Here is a 21548-nt window from a genome sequence, read left to right as displayed (position 1 = left end):
TTTTAGATTTCAGCGTTTAATCAAACGTTTTTAGATTTCAGCATTTAACCAAATGTTTTTAGATTTCAGCGTTTAACCAAATGTTTTTAGATTTCAGCGTTTTTAGCATTTAGCGTTTAGCCAAAAGTTAACAGCATGTCAATGACTCTTCACACTCTTCAGACGGAAAAAGCTTAGCAACCATTTTAACTTTTTAACGTTATTAGCGTTCTTTTCCAAGCCAACTTAAAGTTCGTTCACGAACTTTACCTTTTCTAGTTAAGTTGGCTTGGAAAAGCCAACTTATTGTTCTTCGTAATCTTCTTATTATTATTATTATTCCGCGCTCAAAATTTAATCGACTACTCCTCCTAGGGCTTTTGACGTAGAACCACGAAATTTTGCAGTATCGTAGGACCTATACCCGAATAGGTTGCTTGTGCTTTTTGAAGCGATATATCGTACGGTTTTCGTAAAAACTTCGTAAACGTGCGCTTTTTTTTCCCATAGGAAATGAATAGGGGACAACTTTGAACGTCTGTGTAGGTAACAATTTTTGACATACAAAGACAAAAATCGGACGGTCTATAGAACTTACCGCGTTCTTTCCGAAATTTTTAACGTTTTGACGATACGTCGTACGGTTTTCGTACAAATGTCGTACGAAGTTTTCCCATTGAAATGAATGGGGGGCCCAGAGTTCCATCTCACACACGAGCAGCTCTGCGCACGGAACCCCTTCTCTCCCCTGCTCCTCCAGTACTGTGAGTGTATGGAGGAGCTGCTTTATGGAGCAGCTATCAGTCAAAAGTTTGGACACCCCGGCACCCCAGCCAGGGCTTAGCAACCACCTAATAACTGCTTAGCAACCACCTTAGCAACCACCTGGAAAACGTTAGCAACTGCCTAGCAACCACTTAGCAACACCTTAGCAACCACCTGGAAAACGTTAGCAACTGCCTAGCAACCACTGAGCAACCACCTGGAAAACGTTAGCAACTGCCTAGCAACCACTTAGCAACTGCCTAGCAACCACCTGGAATACGTTAGCAACTGCCTAGCAACCACTTAGCAACCACCTGGAAAACGTTAGCAACTGCCTAGCAACAACTTAGCAACTGCCTAGCAACCACCTGGAAAATGTTAGCAACTGCCTAGCAACCACTTAGCAACCACCTGGAAAACGTTAGCAACTGCCTAGCAACCACTTAGCAACTGCCTAGCAACCACTTGGAAAACGTTAGCAACTGCCTAGCAACCACTTAGCAACTGCCTAGCAACCACCTGGAAAACGTTAGCAACTGCCTAGCAACCACTTAGCAACCACCTGGAAAACGTTAGCAACTGCCTAGCAACCACTTAGCAACTGCCTAGCAACCACTTGGAAAACGTTAGCAACTGCCTAGCAACCACTTAGCAACTGCCTAGCAACCACCTGGAATACGTTAGCAACTGCCTAGCAACCACTTAGCAACCACCTGGAAAACGTTAGCAACTGCCTAGCAACCACTGAGCAACCACCTGGAAAACGTTAGCAACTGCCTAGCAACCACTTAGCAACTGCCTAGCAACCACCTGGAAAACGTTAGCAACTGCCTAGCAACCACTTAGCAACCACCTGGAAAACGTTAGCAACTGCCTAGCAACAACTTAGCAACTGCCTAGCAACCACCTGGAAAACGTTAGCAACTGCCTAGCAACCACTTAGCAACCACCTGGAAAACGTTAGCAACTGCCTAGCAACCACTTAGCAACTGCCTAGCAACCACCTGGAAAACGTTAGCAACTGCCTAGCAACCACTTAGCAACCACCTGGAAAACGTTAGCAACTGCCTAGCAACCACTTAGCAGCTGCCTAGCAACCACCTGGAATATGTTAGCAACTACCTAGCAACCACTTAGCAACCACCTGGAAAATGTTAGCAACTGCCTAGCAACCACTTAGCAACTGCCTAGCAACCACTTGGAAAACGTTAGCAACTGCCTAGCAACCACTTAGCAACTGCCTAGCAACCACCTGGAAAACGTTAGCAACTGCCTAGCAACCACTTAGCAACCACCTGGAAAACGAAAGCAACTGCCTAGCAACCACTTAGCAACACCTTAACAACCATTGGGAAAACGTTAGCAACTGCCTAGCAACCACTTTAGAAATGATAGCAACTGCCTAGCAACCACTTAGCACCACCTTAACAACCACTAGGAAAACGATAGCAACTGCCTAGCAACCACTTAGCAACCACTTTAGAAATGATAGCAACTGCCTAGCAACCACTTAGCAACACCTTAACAACCACTAGGAAAACGATAGCAACTGTCTAGCAACCACTTAGCAACCACTTTAGAAATGATAGCAACAACCTAGCATCACCCTAGCAACCACCTAGCAACACCTTAGCAACCACCTGTTATATGTTAGCAATTGCCTAGCAACCAGTTAGTAACAGCTTAGCAACCACCTGGAAAACATTAGCAATTGCCTAGCAACAGCTTAGCAACCTTTTCAGAAATGATAGCAACCGCCTAGCAACACATTAGCAATCAAAAGTTTAACCAAAAGTTTTACGATTTCAGCATTTAAACAAGCGTTTTTAGATTTCAGCGTTTAACGAAATGTTTTTAGATGTCAGCGTTTAATCAAAGGTTTTTAGATTTCAGCGTTTAACCAAATGTATTTAGATTTCATCGTTTAACCAAACGTTTTTAGATTTCAGCGTTTAATCAAACATTTTTAGATTTCAGCGTTTAACCAAACGTTTTTAGATTTCAGCGTTTAACCAAATGTTTTTAGATGTCAGCGTTTTTAGCATTTAGCGTTAACAGCATATCAATGACTCTTCACACTCTTCAGACGGAAAAAGCTTAGCAACCATTTTAACTTTTTAACGTTATTAGCGTTCTTTTCCAAGCCAACTTAAAGTTCGTTCACGAACTTTACCTTTTCTAGTTATTATTATTATTCCGCGCTCAAAATTTAATCGACTACTCCTCCTAGGGCTTTTGACGTAGAACCACGAAATTTTGCAGTATCGTAGGACCTATACCCGAATAGGTTGCTTGTGCTTTTTTAAGCGATACATCGTACGGTTTTCGTAAAAACTTCGTAAACGTGCGCTTTTTTTTCCCATAGGAAATGAATAGGGGACAACTTTGAACGTCTGTGTAGGTAACAATTTTTGACATACAAAGACAAAAATCGGACGGTCTATAGAACTTACCGCTTTCTTTCCGAAATTTTTAACGTTTCGACGATACGTCGTACGGTTTTCGTACAAATGTCGTACGAAGTTTTCCCATTGAAATGAATGGGGGGCCCAGAGTTCTAACTCACACACGAGCAGCTCTGCGCACGGAACCCCTTCTCTCCCCTGCTCCTCCAGTACTGTGAGTGTATGGAGGAGCTGCTGTATGGAGCAGCTATCAGTCAAAAGTTTGGACACCCCGGCACCCCAGCCAGGGTTTAGCAACCATCTATTAACTGTTTAGCAACCACCTGGAAAACGTTAGCAACTGCCTAGCAACCACTTAGCAACACCTTAGCAACCACCTGGAAAACGTTAGCAACTGCCTAGCAACCACTTAGCAACCACTTTAGAAATGATAGCAACTGCCTAGCAACCACTTAGCAACCACTTTAGAAATGATAGCAACTGCCTAGCAACCACTTAGCAACCACATGGAAAACGTTAGCAACTGCCTAGCAACCACGTAGCAACCACTTTAGAAACGATAGCAACTGCCTAGCAACCACTTAGCAACACCTTAACAACCACTAGGAAAACGTTAGCAACTGCCTAGCAACCACTTAGCAACCACTTTGGAAATGATAGCAACTGCCTAGCAACCACTTAGCAACCACATGGAAAACGTTAGCAACTGCCTAGCAACCACTTAGCAACCACTTTAGAAATGATAGCAACTGCCTAGCAACCACTTAGCAACCACCTGGAAAACGTTAGCAACTGCCAAGCAAACACTTAGCAACCACTTTAGAAATGATAGCAACTGCCTAGCAACCACTTAGCAACCACTTTAGAAATGATAGCAACTGCCTAGAAACCACTTAGCAACCACATGGAAAATGTTAGCAACTGCCTAGCAACCACGTAGCAACCACTTTAGAAACGATAGCAACTGCCTAGCAACCACTTAGCAACACCTTAACAACCACTAGGAAAACGTTAGCAACTGCCTAGCAACCACTTAGCAACCACTTTAGAAATGATAGCAACTGCATAGCAACCACTTAGCAACCACATGGAAAACGTTAGCAACTGCCTAGCAACCACTTAGCAACCACTTTAGAAACGATAGCAACTGCCTAGCAACCACTTAGCAACACCTTAGCAACCACCTGGAAAACGTTAGCAACTGCCTAGCAACCACTTTAGAAACGATACCAACTGCCTAGCAACCACTTAGGAACACCTTAGCAACCACCTGGAAAACGGTAGCAACTGCCTAGTAACCACTTAGCAACCACGTGGAAAATGTTAGCAACTGCCTAGCAACCACTTAGCAACCACTTTAGAAACGATAGCAACTGCCTAGCAACCACTTAGCAACACCTTAGCAACCACCTGGAAAACGTTAGCAACTGCCTAGCAACCACTTTAGAAACGATACCAACTGCCTAGCAACCACTTAGGAACACCTTAGCAACCACCTGGAAAACGGTAGCAACTGCCTAGCAACCACTTAGCAACCACGTGGAAAATGTTAGCAACTGCCTAGCAACCACTTAGCAACCACTTTAGAAATGATAGCAACTGCCTAGCAACCACTTAGCAACCACCTGGAAAACGTTAGCAACTGCCAAGCAAACACTTAGCAACCACTTTAGAAATGATAGCAACTGCCTAGCAACCACTTAGCAACCACTTTAGAAATGATAGCAACTGCCTAGAAACCACTTAGCAACCACATGGAAAATGTTAGCAACTGCCTAGCAACCACGTAGCAACCACTTTAGAAACGATAGCAACTGCCTAGCAACCACTTAGCAACACCTTAACAACCACTAGGAAAACGTTAGCAACTGCCTAGCAACCACTTAGCAACCACTTTAGAAATGATAGCAACTGCATAGCAACCACTTAGCAACCACATGGAAAACGTTAGCAACTGCCTAGCAACCACTTAGCAACCACTTTAGAAACGATAGCAACTGCCTAGCAACCACTTAGCAACACCTTAGCAACCACCTGGAAAACGTTAGCAACTGCCTAGCAACCACTTTAGAAACGATACCAACTGCCTAGCAACCACTTAGGAACACCTTAGCAACCACCTGGAAAACGGTAGCAACTGCCTAGCAACCACTTAGCAACCATGTGGAAAATGTTAGCAACTGCCTAGCAACCACTTAGCAACCACTTTAGAAACGATAGCAACTGCCTAGCAACCACTTAGCAACACCTTAGCAACCACCTGGAAAACGTTAGCAACTGCCTAGCAACCACTTTAGAAACGATACCAACTGCCTATTACAACTCCTTTTACGATTTCAGCATTTAAACAAGCGTTTTTAGATTTCAGCGTTTAACCAAACGTTTTTAGATGTCAGCGTTTAATCAAACGTTTTTAGATTTCAGCGTTTAACCAAATGTTTTTAGATTTCATCGTTTAACCAAACGTTTTTAGATTTCAGCGTTTAATCAAACATTTTTAGATTTCAGCGTTTAACCAAATGCTTTTAGATTTCAGCGTTTAACCAAATGTTTTTAGATGTCAGCGTTTTTAGCATTTAGCGTTAACAGCATATCAATGACTCTTCACACTCTTCAGACGGAAAAAGCTTAGCAACCATTTTAACTTTTTAACGTTATTAGCGTTCTTTTCCAAGCCAACTTAAAGTTCGTTCACGAACTTTACCTTTTCTAGTTAAGTTGGCTTGGAAAAGCCAACTTATTGTTCTTCGTAATCTTATTATTAAGTTGGCTTTGGAAAAGCCAACTTATTGTTCTTCGTTTTCTTCTTATTAAGTTGGCTTTGGAAAAGCCAACTTATTGTTCTTCGTTTTCTTCTTATTATTATTATTATTCTTACGCCTTTTTTTCTGTACGCTACTCCTCCTAGAGCTTTTATCGTAGAATCACGAAACTTTCACGGATTGTAGGACCTATAGTGAATTACGTTGCTTGTGCTTTTTGGAGCGATTTATCGTACGGTTTTCGTAAAAACTTCGTAAACGTACGCATTTTTTCCCCATAGGAATGAATGGGGGAGAATTTTGAACGTCCGTGACGGTCACAATTTTTGAGATACGGAGACCAAATTCGGCGAGCTAATAGATCTTATCAAGATCTTTAAATTAATAATAGGTTGCGAAGCGATACGACGTACGGTTTTCGTACAATTGTCGTACGAAGTTTTCCCATAGAAATGAATGGGGGGCCCAGAGTTCCATCTCACAGACGAGCAGCTCTGCGCACGGAACCCCTTCTCTCCCCTGCTCCTCCAGTACTGTGAGTGTATGGAGGAGCTGCTGTATGGAGCAGCTATCAGTCAAAAGTTTGGACACCCCGGGCACCCCAGCCAGCGCTTTGCAACCACCTATTAACTGTTTAGCAACCACTCTCTCTTTCTCACTCTCTCTCTACTTCTCTCACTCTCTCTTTCTCACTCTCTCTCTACTTCTCTCACTCTCTCTTTCTCACTCTCTCTCTACTTTTCACTCTCTCTTTTGCTCTCTACTTATCTACTTCTCACTCTCTCTTTTGCTCTCTACTTCTCACTCTCTCTTTTGCTCTCTGCTTCTCTATTTCTCACTCTCTCTTTTGCTCTCTACTTCTCACACTCTCTTTTGCTCTCTACTTCTCTATTTCTCACTCTCTTTTGCTTTCTACTTCTCTATTTCTCACTCTCTCTTTTGCTCTCTGCTTCTCGCTCTCTCTTTTGCTCTCTACTTCTCACTCTCTGTTTTGCTCTCTACTTCTCTATTTCTCACTCTCTCTTTCTCACTCTCTCTCTACGTCTCTATTTCTCACTCTCTCTTTTGCTCTCTACTTCTCTATTTCTCACTCTCTTTTGCTCTCTATATATCTCTTTCTCACGCTCTATGTCTCTATATCTTTTTCTCTCTACTTCTCTATTTCTCACTCTCTCTTTTGCTCTTTACATTTCTTTATTTCTCACTCTCTCTTTCTCTCTTTCTCACTCTCTCTCTACTTCTCTATTTCTCACTCTCTTTTGCTCTCTACTTCTCTATTTCTCACTCTCTTTCTCACTCTACTTCTGAATTTCTCACTCTCTTTCTCACTCTCTCTCTACGTCTCTATTTCTCACTCTCTCTTTTACTCTCTACTTCTCTATTTCTCACTCTTTCTTTCTCTCTTTCTCACTCTCTCTCTCTACGTCTCAATTTCTCTTTCTCGCTACTTTTCTATTTCTCTATTCTCTCTTACTCTTTCTTTATTTCTCGCTCTTCTCTCTACTTCTCTTTCACTCTACTTTTCTATGTCTTGCTTTCTCTTTCTATCTATCTCTCTACTACTTCCTCTTTCTTTCTCTACTTCTTTATTTCTCGATGTCCCTTTTTCTCTAATTCTCTTTTTCTCGCTCAATATTTCTCTCAACTTGTCACTCTTTTTCTCACATTCTCGCGTGTTCTTTCTCTTTTTCTCGCGATTTTCTCCCTACTTCTTTATTTCTTGCTCTCCCTTTTTCTGTACTTCTACATTTAACACTCTCTCTTTTTCTCTACTTCAACCATTTTAGAAATGATAGCAACAACCTAGCAACCAGTTATCAACACCTTAGCAACCACCTGGTAAACATTAGCAACTGCCTAGCAACCACTTTAGAAATGATCACAACCGCTCAGCAACCATCTGGAATATGTTAGCAACTGCCTAGCAACCAGTTAGCAACACCTTAGCAACCACCTGGAAAATGTTAGCAACTGCCTAGAAACCACTTAGCAACCACTTTAGAAATGATCACAACTGCCTAGCAACCACTTAGCAACCATGTGGAATACGTTAGCAACTGCCTAGCAACCAGTTAGCAACACCTTAGCAACCACCTGGAAAACGTTAGCAACTGCCTAGCAACTGCTTAGCAACCACTTTAGAAATATTAGCAACTGCCTAGCAACCAGTTAGATACACCTTAGCAACCACCTGGAAAACATTAGCAAGTGCCTAGCAACCACTTAGCAACCATGTGGAATACGTTAGCAACTGCCTAGTAACCATTTAGCAACCACCTCGGATACCATAGCAACACCTTAGCAACCGCCTAGCAACCACCTAGCAACACCTTAGCAACCACCCCGGATACCATAGCAACCACCTAGCAACCACCTAGCAACACCTTAGCAGCCACCCCGGATACCATAGCAACACCTTAGCAACCATCTAGCAACACCTTAGCAACCACCTAGCAACCACCTAGCAACTCCTTAGCAACTAACCCGGATACCATAGCAACCGCCTAGCAACACCTTAGCAAGCATCCCGGATACCATAGCAACACTTTAGCAACCACCTAGCAACACCTTAGCAACCACCTAGCAACACCTTAGCAACCACCCCGGATACCATAGCAACCGCTTAGCAAACGCCTAGCAACACCCTAGCAACCACCTAGCAACACCTTGGCAACCACCCTGGATACCATAACAACACCTTAGCAACCGCCTAGCAACCACCTAGCAACACCTTAGCAACCACCTAGCAACACCTTAGCAACCACCCCGGATACCATAGCAACACCTTAGCAACCATCTAGCAACACCTTAGCAACCACCCCAGATACCATAGCAACACCCTAACAACCACCTAGCAACACCTTAGCAACCACCCCAGATACCATAGCAACACCTTAGCAACCGCATAGCAACACCTTAGCAACCACCTAGCAACACCTTGGCAACACCCCGGATACCATAGCAACACCTTAGCAACCACCTAGCAACCACCTAGCAACACCTTACCAACCACCCTGGATACCATAGCAACACCTTAGCAACCACCTAGCAACACCTTAGCAACCAACCCGGATACCATATCAACACCTTAGCAACCACTTGGAAACCATGTGGAATATGTTAGCAACTGCATAGCAACCAGTTAGCAACCACTTAGCAACCACCTGGAAAATATTAGAAACTGCCTAGCAACCACTTAACAACCATGTGGAATACATTAGCAATTGCCTAGCAACCAGTTAGCAACAGCTTAGCAAACACCTGGAATATGTAAGAATCTGCTTAGCAACCAATTAGCAAACACTAAGCAACGATGTGGAATACATTAGCAACTGCCTAGTAACTACCTAGCAACCACTTAGCAACACTTTACTTTATATAGGTATATATAAAGTAAAGTGTTTATATTACTTTATAAGACAATTATTAGCTTTTCACCATGTTAGCCAAAACTTTTTAGACTTTAACATTTAGCTGAAAGTCAACAGCAAAGCAACCACTCTTCACACGCTTTAGACAGAAATATCTTAGCAACCATTTTAACTTTTTCAACGTTATTAACGTACTTTTCCAAGCCAACTTAAAGTTCGTTATCGAACTTTCCTTTTCTAGTTATTATTATTATTCTTACGCCTTTTTTTCTGTACGCTACTCCTCCTAGAGCTTTTATCGTAGAATCACGAAACTTTCACGGATTGTAGGACCTATAGTGAATTACGTTGCTTGTGCTTTTTGGAGCGATTTATCGTACGGTTTTCGTAAAAACTTCGTAAACGTACGCATTTTTTCCCCATAGGAATGAATGGGGGAGAATTTTGAACGTCCGTGACGGTCACAATTTTTGAGATACGGAGACCAAATTCGGCGAGCTAATAGATCTTATCAAGATCTTTAAATTAATAATAGGTTGCGAAGCGATACGACGTACGGTTTTCGTACAATTGTCGTACGAAGTTTTCCCATAGAAATGAATGGGGGGCCCAGAGTTCCATCTCACAGACGAGCAGCTCTGCGCACGGAACCCCTTCTCTCCCCTGCTCCTCCAGTACTGTGAGTGTATGGAGGAGCTGCTGTATGGAGCAGCTATCAGTCAAAAGTTTGGACACCCCGGGCACCCCAGCCAGCGCTTTGCAACCACCTATTAACTGTTTAGCAACCACTCTCTCTTTCTCACTCTCTCTCTACTTCTCTCACTCTCTCTTTCTCACTCTCTCTCTACTTCTCTCACTCTCTCTTTCTCACTCTCTCTCTACTTTTCACTCTCTCTTTTGCTCTCTACTTATCTACTTCTCACTCTCTCTTTTGCTCTCTACTTCTCACTCTCTCTTTTGCTCTCTGCTTCTCTATTTCTCACTCTCTCTTTTGCTCTCTACTTCTCACACTCTCTTTTGCTCTCTACTTCTCTATTTCTCACTCTCTTTTGCTTTCTACTTCTCTATTTCTCACTCTCTCTTTTGCTCTCTGCTTCTCGCTCTCTCTTTTGCTCTCTACTTCTCACTCTCTGTTTTGCTCTCTACTTCTCTATTTCTCACTCTCTCTTTCTCACTCTCTCTCTACGTCTCTATTTCTCACTCTCTCTTTTGCTCTCTACTTCTCTATTTCTCACTCTCTTTTGCTCTCTATATATCTCTTTCTCACGCTCTATGTCTCTATATCTTTTTCTCTCTACTTCTCTATTTCTCACTCTCTCTTTTGCTCTTTACATTTCTTTATTTCTCACTCTCTCTTTCTCTCTTTCTCACTCTCTCTCTACTTCTCTATTTCTCACTCTCTTTTGCTCTCTACTTCTCTATTTCTCACTCTCTTTCTCACTCTACTTCTGAATTTCTCACTCTCTTTCTCACTCTCTCTCTACGTCTCTATTTCTCACTCTCTCTTTTACTCTCTACTTCTCTATTTCTCACTCTTTCTTTCTCTCTTTCTCACTCTCTCTCTCTACGTCTCAATTTCTCTTTCTCGCTACTTTTCTATTTCTCTATTCTCTCTTACTCTTTCTTTATTTCTCGCTCTTCTCTCTACTTCTCTTTCACTCTACTTTTCTATGTCTTGCTTTCTCTTTCTATCTATCTCTCTACTACTTCCTCTTTCTTTCTCTACTTCTTTATTTCTCGATGTCCCTTTTTCTCTAATTCTCTTTTTCTCGCTCAATATTTCTCTCAACTTGTCACTCTTTTTCTCACATTCTCGCGTGTTCTTTCTCTTTTTCTCGCGATTTTCTCCCTACTTCTTTATTTCTTGCTCTCCCTTTTTCTGTACTTCTACATTTAACACTCTCTCTTTTTCTCTACTTCAACCATTTTAGAAATGATAGCAACAACCTAGCAACCAGTTATCAACACCTTAGCAACCACCTGGTAAACATTAGCAACTGCCTAGCAACCACTTTAGAAATGATCACAACCGCTCAGCAACCATCTGGAATATGTTAGCAACTGCCTAGCAACCAGTTAGCAACACCTTAGCAACCACCTGGAAAATGTTAGCAACTGCCTAGAAACCACTTAGCAACCACTTTAGAAATGATCACAACTGCCTAGCAACCACTTAGCAACCATGTGGAATACGTTAGCAACTGCCTAGCAACCAGTTAGCAACACCTTAGCAACCACCTGGAAAACGTTAGCAACTGCCTAGCAACTGCTTAGCAACCACTTTAGAAATATTAGCAACTGCCTAGCAACCATTTAGATACACCTTAGCAACCACCTGGAAAACATTAGCAAGTGCCTAGCAACCACTTAGCAACCATGTGGAATACGTTAGCAACTGCCTAGTAACCATTTAGCAACCACCTCGGATACCATAGCAACACCTTAGCAACCGCCTAGCAACCACCTAGCAACACCTTAGCAACCACCCCGGATACCATAGCAACCACCTAGCAACCACCTAGCAACACCTTAGCAGCCACCCCGGATACCATAGCAACACCTTAGCAACCATCTAGCAACACCTTAGCAACCACCTAGCAACCACCTAGCAACTCCTTAGCAACTAACCCGGATACCATAGCAACCGCCTAGCAACACCTTAGCAAGCATCCCGGATACCATAGCAACACTTTAGCAACCACCTAGCAACACCTTAGCAACCACCTAGCAACACCTTAGCAACCACCCCGGATACCATAGCAACCGCTTAGCAACCGCCTAGCAACACCCTAGCAACCACCTAGCAACACCTTGGCAACCACCCTGGATACCATAACAACACCTTAGCAACCGCCTAGCAACCACCTAGCAACACCTTAGCAACCACCCAGGATACCATAACAACACCTTAGCAACCACCTAGCAACACCTTAGCAACCACCCCGGATACCATAGCAACACCTTAGCAACCATCTAGCAACACCTTAGCAACCACCCCAGATACCATAGCAACACCCTAACAACCACCTAGCAACACCTTAGCAACCACCGCAGATACCATAGCAACACCTTAGCAACCGCATAGCAACACCTTAGCAACCACCTAGCAACACCTTGGCAACACCCCGGATACCATAGCAACACCTTAGCAACCACCTAGCAACCACCTAGCAACACCTTACCAACCACCCTGGATACCATAGCAACACCTTAGCAACCACCTAGCAACACCTTAGCAACCAACCCGGATACCATATCAACACCTTAGCAACCACTTGGAAACCATGTGGAATATGTTAGCAACTGCATAGCAACCAGTTAGCAACCACTTAGCAACCACCTGGAAAATATTAGAAACTGCCTAGCAACCACTTAACAACCATGTGGAATACATTAGCAATTGCCTAGCAACCAGTTAGCAACAGCTTAGCAAACACCTGGAATATGTAAGAATCTGCTTAGCAACCAATTAGCAAACACTAAGCAACGATGTGGAATACATTAGCAACTGCCTAGTAACTACCTAGCAACCACTTAGCAACACTTTACTTTATATAGGTATATATAAAGTAAAGTGTTTATATTACTTTATAAGACAATTATTAGCTTTTCACCATGTTAGCCAAAACTTTTTGGACTTTAACATTTAGCTGAAAGTCAACAGCAAAGCAACCACTCTTCACACGCTTTAGACAGAAATATCTTAGCAACCATTTTAACTTTTTCAACGTTATTAACGTACTTTTCCAAGCCAACTTAAAGTTCGTTATCGAACTTTCCTTTTCTAGTTATTATTATTATTCCGCGCTCAAATTTCTATACGCATCTCCTCCTAGGGCTTTTGACGTAGAACCACGAAACTTTGCAGTATCGTAGGACCTATACCCGAATAGGTTGCTTGTGCTTTTTTAAGCGATACGTCGTACGGTTTTCGTAAAAACTTCGTAAACGTACGCTTTTTTTTCCCATAGGAAATGAATGGGGGACAACTTTGAACGTTTGTGTAGGTAACAATTTTTGACATACAAAGATAAAAATCGGACGGTCTATAGAACTTAGCGCGTTCTTTCCGAAAATTTTAACGTTTCGACGATACGTCGTACGGTTTTTGTACAAATGTCGTACGAAGTTTTCCCATAGAAATGAATGGGGGGCCCAGAGTTCCATCTCACACACGAGCAGCTCTGCGCACGGAACCCCTTCTCTCCCCTGCTCCTCCAGTACTGTGAGTGTATGGAGGAGCTGCTGTATGGAGCAGCTATCAGTCAAAAGTTTGGACACCCCGGCACCCCAGCCAGGGCTTAGCAACCACCTAATAACTGCTTAGCAACCACCTTAGCAACCACCTGGAAAACGTTAGCAACTGCCTAGCAACCACTTAGCAACACCTTAGCAACCACCTGGAAAACGTTAGCAACTGCCTAGCAACCACTTAGCAACTGCCTAGCAACCACTTGGAAAACGTTAGCAACTGCCTAGCAACCACTTAGCAACTGCCTAGCAACCACCTGGAATACGTTAGCAACTGCCTAGCAACCACTTAGCAACCACCTGGAAAACATTAGCAACTGCCTAGCAACTGCCTAGCAACCACCTGGAAAACGTTAGCAACTGCCTAGCAACCACTTAGCAACTGCCTAGCAACCACCTGGAATACGTTAGCAACTGCCTAGCAACCACTTAGCAACCACCTGGAAAACGTTAGCAACTGCCTAGCAACAACTTAGCAACTGCCTAGCAACCACCTGGAAAATGTTAGCAACTGCCTAGCAACCACTTAGCAACCACCTGGAAAACGTTAGCAACTGTCTAGCAACCACTTAGCAACTGCCTAGCAACCACTTGGAAAACGTTAGCAACTGCCTAGCAACCACTTAGCAACTGCCTAGCAACCACCTGGAAAATGTTAGCAACTGCCTAACAACCACTTAGCAACCACCTGGAAAACGTTAGCAACTGCCTAGCAACCACTTAGCAACTGCCTAGCAACCACTTGGAAAATGTTAGCAACTGCCTAGCAACCACTAAGCAACTGCCTAGCAACCACCTGGAATAGGTTAGCAACTGCCTAGCAACCACTTAGCAACCACCTGGAAAACGTTAGCAACTGCCTAGCAACCACTGAGCAACCACCTGGAAAACGTTAGCAACTGCCTAGCAACCACTTAGCAACTGCCTAGCAACCACCTGGAAAACGTTAGCAACTGCCTAGCAACCACTTAGCAACCACCTGGAAAACGTTAGCAACTGCCTAGCAACCACTTAGCAACTGCCTAGCAACCACTTGGAAAACGTTAGCAACTGCCTAGCAACCACTTAGCAACTGCCTAGCAACCACCTGGAAAACGTTAGCAACTGCCTAGCAACCACTTAGCAACCACCTGGAAAACGTTAGCAACTGCCTAGCAACCACTTAGCAGCTGCCTAGCAACCACCTGGAATATGTTAGCAACTACCTAGCAACCACTTAGCAACCACTAGGAAAACGTTAGCAACTGCCTAGCAACCACTTAGCAACTACTTTAGAAATGATAGCAACTGCCTAGCAACCAGTTAGCAACCACTTAGCAACCACCTGGAAAACGTTAGCAACTGCCTAGCAACCACTTAGCAACTGCCTAGCAACCACTTGGAAAACGTTAGCAACTGCCTAGCAACCACTTAGCAACTGCCTAGCAACCACCTGGAAAACGTTAGCAACTGCCTAGCAACCACTTAGCAACCACCTGGAAAACGTTAGCAACTGCCTAGCAACCACTTAGCAGCTGCCTAGCAACCACCTGGAATATGTTAGCAACTACCTAGCAACCACTTAGCAACCACCTGGAAAATGTTAGCAACTGCCTAGCAACCACTTAGCAACTGCCTAGCAACCACTTGGAAAACGTTAGCAACTGCCTAGCAACCACTTAGCAACTGCCTAGCAACACCTTAGCAACCACCCTGGATACCATAGCAACACCTTAGCAACCACCCTGGATACCATAGCAACACCTTAGCAACCACCTAGCAACTCCTTAGCAACCACCCTGGATACCATAGCAACACCTTAGCAACCACCTAGCAACACCTCAGCAACCACCCCAGATACTATAGCAACACCTTAGCAACCACCTGGAAAGTTTTTAGATTTCAGCATGTAACCAAAAGTTTTAGATTTCAGCACTTAACCAAAATTTTTTAGATTTCAACATTTAACCAAAAGTTTTTAGATTTCAGCATTTAACCAAAAGTTTCGAGATTTCAACATAAAAACAAACGTTTTAAGATTTCAGCGTTTAACCAAAAGTTTTTAGATTTCAGCTGTTAAACAAACGTTTTAAGATTTCAGTGTTTAACCAAAAGTTTTTGGATTTCAGCATCTTACAAAACATTTCTAGATGTAAGCAATTAACCAAAGGTTTTTAGATTTCAGCGTTTAACCAAATGTTTTTAGATTTAAGCGTTTAACCAAACGTTTTTAGATTACAGCGTTTTTGGTATTTAGCTTTTAGCCAAAAGTTAACAGCATAGCAACGACTCTTCACACTCTTCAGACAGAAACAGCTTTTTAAGTTTCTGTCAACCATTTTAACTTTTCAACGTTATTAGCGCTCTTTTCCAAGCCAACTTAAAGTTCGTTCACGAACTTTGCCTTTTCTAGTTATTATTATTATTATTATTATTCCGCGCTCAAAATTTAATCACTATCTCCTCCTAGGGCTTTTGACGTAGAACTACGAAACTTTGCAGTATCGTAGGACCTATACCCGAATAGGTTGCTTGTGCTTTTTTAAGCGATACATCGTACGGTTTTCGTAAAAACTTCGTAAACGTACGCTTTTTTTTCCCATAGGAAATGAATGGGGGACAACTTTGAACGTCTGTGTAGATAACAATTTTTGACATACAAAGACAAAAATCGGATGGTCTATAGAACTTACCGTGTTCTTTCCGAAAATTTTAACGTTTTGACGATACGTCGTACGGTTTTCGTACAAATGTCGTACGAAGTTTTCCCATAGAAATGAATGGGGGGCCCAGAGTTCTAACTCACACACGAGCAGCTCTGCGCACGGAACCCCTTCTCTCCCCTGCTCCTCCAGTACTGTGAGTGTATGGAGGAGCTGCTGTATGGAGCAGCTATCAGTCAAAAGTTTGGACACCCCTGCACCCCAGCCAGGGTTTAGCAACCACCTTATAACTGCTTAGCAACCACCTTAGCAACCACCTGGAAAACGTTAGCAACTGCCTAGCAACCACCTGGAAAACGTTAGCAACTGCCTAGCAACCACTTAGTAACCACTTTAGAAATTATAGCAACTGCCTAGCAACCACTTAGCAACCACCTGGAAAACGTTAGCAACTGCCTAGCAACCACTTAGCAACTGCCTAGCAACCACTTGGAAAACGTTAGCAACTGCCTAGCAACCACTTAGCAACTGCCTAGCAACCACCTGGAAAACGTTAGCAACTGCCTAGCAACCACTTAGCAACTGCCTAGCAACCACTTGGAAAACGTTAGCAACTGCCTAGCAACCACTTAGCAACTGCCTAGCAACCACCTGGAATACGTTAGCAACTGCCTAGCAACCACTTAGCAACCACCTGGAAAACGTTAGCAACTGCCTAGCAACCACTGAGCAACCACCTGGAAAACGTTAGCAACTGCCTAGCAACCACTTAGCAACTGCCTAGCAACCACCTGGAATACGTTAGCAACTGCCTAGCAACCACTTAGCAACCACCTGGAAAACGTTAGCAACTGCCTAGCAACCACCTGGAAAACGTTAGCAACTGCCTAGCAACCACTTAGCAACCACCTGGAAAATGTTAGCAACTGCCTAGCAACCAGTTAGCAACTGCCTAGCAACCACTTGGAAAACGTTAGCAACTGCCTAGCAACCACTTAGCAACTGCCTAGCAACCACCTGGAAAACGTTAGCAACTGCCTAGCAACCACTTAGCAACCACCTGGAAAACGTTAGCAACTGCCTAGCAACCACTTAGCAACCACCTGGAAAACGTTAGCAACTGCCTAGCAACCACTTAGCAACTGCCTAGCAACCACCTGGAATACGTTAGCAACTGCCTAGCAACCACTTAGCAACCACCTGGAAAACGTTAGCAACTGCCTAGCAACCACTTAGCAACTGCCTAGCAACCACCTGGAATATGTTAGCAACTGCCTAGCAACCACTTAGCAACCACCTGGAAAACGTTAGCAACTGCCTAGCAACCACTAAGCAACTGCCTAGCAACCACTTGGAAAACGTTAGCAACTGCCTAGCAACCACTTAGCAACTGCCTAGCAACCACCTGGAATATGTTAGCAACTGCCTAGCAACCACTTAGCAACCACCTGGAAAACATTAGCAACTGCCTAGGAACCACTTAGCAACCACCTGGAAAACGTTAGCAACTGCCTAGCAACCACTTAGCAACTGCCTAGCAACCAGTTAGCTACATTTTAGCCACCACCTGGAAAACGTAAGCAACTGTTTAGCAACCGCCTTGCAACCACTTAGCAACCATGTGTAATACATTAGCAAATAACTAGCAACCGCTTAGCAACAGCTTAGCAACCACCTGTAAGACGTTAGCAACTGCCTAGCAACCACTTTCAAGATTTTAGCATTTATCCAAATGTTTTTAGATTTCAGGGTTTAACCAAACATTTTTAGTTTTCAGCGTTTAACCAAACATTTTTAAATTTCCGTGTTTTTGGCATTTAGCGTTTAGCAACCATTTTAACTTTTTAACGTTATTAGCGTTCTTTTCCAAGCCAACTTAAAGTTCGTTCACGAACTTTACCTTTTCTAGTTATTATTATTATTCCGCGCTCAAAATTTAATCGACTACTCCTCCTAGGGCTTTTGACGTAGAACCACGAAATTTTGCAGTATCGTAGGACCTATACCCGAATAGGTTGCTTGTGCTTTTTGAAGCGATATATCGTACGGTTTTCGTAAAAACTTCGTAAACGTGCGCTTTTTTTTCCCATAGGAAATGAATAGGGGACAACTTTGAACGTCTGTGTAGGTAACAATTTTTGACATACAAAGACAAAAATCGGACGGTCTATAGAACTTACCGCGTTCTTTCCGAAATTTTTAACGTTTTGACGATACGTCGTACGGTTTTCGTACAAATGTCGTACGAAGTTTTCCCATTGAAATGAATGGGGGGCCCAGAGTTCCATCTCACACACGAGCAGCTCTGCGCACGGAACCCCTTCTCTCCCCTGCTCCTCCAGTACTGTGAGTGTATGGAGGAGCTGCTTTATGGAGCAGCTATCAGTCAAAAGTTTGGACACCCCGGCACCCAAGCCAGGGCTTAGCAACCACCTAATAACTGCTTAGCAACCACCTTAGCAACCACCTGGAAAACGTTAGCAACTGCCTAGCAACCACTTAGCAACACCTTAGCAACCACCTGGAAAACGTTAGCAACTGCCTAGCAACCACTGAGCAACCACCTGGAAAACGTTAGCAACTGCCTAGCAACCACTTAGCAACTGCCTAGCAACCACCTGGAATACGTTAGCAACTGCCTAGCAACCACTTAGCAACCACCTGGAAAACGTTAGCAACTGCCTAGCAACAACTTAGCAACTGCCTAGCAACCACCTGGAAAATGTTAGCAACTGCCTAGCAACCACTTAGCAACCACCTGGAAAACGTTAGCAACTGCCTAGCAACCACTTAGCAACTGCCTAGCAACCACTTGGAAAACGTTAGCAACTGCCTAGCAACCACTTAGCAACTGCCTAGCAACCACCTGGAAAACGTTAGCAACTGCCTAGCAACCACTTAGCAACCACCTGGAAAACGTTAGCAACTGCCTAGCAACCACTTAGCAACTGCCTAGCAACCACTTGGAAAACGTTAGCAACTGCCTAGCAACCACTTAGCAACTGCCTAGCAACCACCTGGAATACGTTAGCAACTGCCTAGCAACCACTTAGCAACCACCTGGAAAACGTTAGCAACTGCCTAGCAACCACTGAGCAACCACCTGGAAAACGTTAGCAACTGCCTAGCAACCACTTAGCAACTGCCTAGCAACCACCTGGAAAACGTTAGCAACTGCCTAGCAACCACTTAGCAACCACCTGGAAAACGTTAGCAACTGCCTAGCAACAACTTAGCAACTGCCTAGCAACCACCTGGAAAACGTTAGCAACTGCCTAGCAACCACTTAGCAACCACCTGGAAAACGTTAGCAACTGCCTAGCAACCACTTAGCAACTGCCTAGCAACCACCTGGAAAACGTTAGCAACTGCCTAGCAACCACTTAGCAACCACCTGGACAACGTTAGCAACTGCCTAGCAACCACTTAGCAGCTGCCTAGCAACCACCTGGAATATGTTAGCAACTACCTAGCAACCACTTAGCAACCACCTGGAAAATGTTAGCAACTGCCTAGCAACCACTTAGCAACTGCCTAGCAACCACTTGGAAAACGTTAGCAACTGCCTAGCAACCACTTAGCAACTGCCTAGCAACCACCTGGAAAACGTTAGCAACTGCCTAGCAACCACTTAGCAACCACCTGGAAAACGAAAGCAACTGCCTAGCAACCACTTAGCAACACCTTAACAACCATTGGGAAAACGTTAGCAACTGCCTAGCAACCACTTTAGAAATGATAGCAACTGCCTAGCAACCACTTAGCACCACCTTAACAACCACTAGGAAAACGATAGCAACTGCCTAGCAACCACTTAGCAACCACTTTAGAAATGATAGCAACTGCCTAGCAACCACTTAGCAACACCTTAACAACCACTAGGAAAACGATAGCAACTGTCTAGCAACCACTTAGCAACCACTTTAGAAATGATAGCAACAACCTAGCATCACCCTAGCAACCACCTAGCAACACCTTAGCAACCACCTGTTATATGTTAGCAATTGCCTAGCAACCAGTTAGTAACAGCTTAGCAACCACCTGGAAAACATTAGCAATTGCCTAGCAACAGCTTAGCAACCTTTTCAGAAATGATAGCAACCGCCTAGCAACACATTAGCAATCAAAAGTTTAACCAAAAGTTTTACGATTTCAGCATTTAAACAAGCGTTTTTAGATTTCAGCGTTTAACGAAATGTTTTTAGATGTCAGCGTTTAATCAAAGGTTTTTAGATTTCAGCGTTTAACCAAATGTATTTAGATTTCATCGTTTAACCAAACGTTTTTAGCTTTCAGCGTTTAATCAAACATTTTTAGATTTCAGCGTTTAACCAAACGTTTTTAGATTTCAGCGTTTAACCAAATGTTTTTAGATGTCAGCGTTTTTAGCATTTAGCGTTAACAGCATATCAATGACTCTTCACACTCTTCAGACGGAAAAAGCTTAGCAACCATTTTAACTTTTTAACGTTATTAGCGTTCTTTTCCAAGCCAACTTAAAGTTCGTTCACGAACTTTACCTTTTCTAGTTATTATTATTATTCCGCGCTCAAAATTTAATAGACTACTCCTCCTAGGGCTTTTGACGTAGAACCACGAAATTTTGCAGTATCGTAGGACCTATACCCGAATAGGTTGCTTGTGCTTTTTGAAGCGATATATCGTACGGTTTTCGTAAAAACTTCGTAAACGTGCGCTTTTTTTTCCCATAGGAAATGAATAGGGGACAACTTTGAACGTCTGTGTAGGTAACAATTTTTGACATACAAAGACAAAAATCGGACGGTCTATAGAACTTACCGCGTTCTTTCCGAAATTTTTAACGTTTTGACGATACGTCGTACGGTTTTCGTACAAATGTCGTACGAAGTTTTCCCATTGAAATGAATGGGGGGCCCAGAGTTCCATCTCACACACGAGCAGCTCTGCGCACGGAACCCCTTCTCTCCCCTGCTCCTCCAGTACTGTGAGTGTATGGAGGAGCTGCTTTATGGAGCAGCTATCAGTCAAAAGTTTGGACACCCCGGCACCCCAGCCAGGGCTTAGCAACCACCTAATAACTGCTTAGCAACCACCTTAGCAACCACCTGGAAAACGTTAGCAACTGCCTAGCAACCACTTAGCAACACCTTAGCAACCACCTGGAAAACGTTAGCAACTGCCTAGCAACCACTGAGCAACCACCTGGAAAACGTTAGCAACTGCCTAGCAACCACTTAGCAACTGCCTAGCAACCACCTGGAATACGTTAGCAACTGCCTAGCAACCACTTAGCAACCACCTGGAAAACGTTAGCAACTGCCTAGCAACAACTTAGCAACTGCCTAGCAACCACCTGGAAAATGTTAGCAACTGCCTAGCAACCACTTAGCA

General features: G+C 43.5%; 1 long non-coding RNA gene across 4 annotated transcripts in view; it reads right to left on the bottom strand.

Moving 5' to 3' along the window:
• Positions 1-21548, bottom strand: part of LOC125788881 (uncharacterized) — a 44152-nt gene that overhangs the window by 9434 nt on the left and 13170 nt on the right. The gene's annotated exons all lie outside the window — the stretch shown is intronic.

The sequence above is a fragment of the Astyanax mexicanus genome, unplaced genomic scaffold, assembly GCF_023375975.1.
Source record: "Astyanax mexicanus isolate ESR-SI-001 unplaced genomic scaffold, AstMex3_surface scaffold_31, whole genome shotgun sequence".
NCBI classification, from domain to species: Eukaryota; Metazoa; Chordata; class Actinopteri; order Characiformes; family Acestrorhamphidae; genus Astyanax; species Astyanax mexicanus.
Note: the sequence above shows the minus strand (reverse complement) of the source record. Positions and strands in the feature narration are given on the sequence as shown.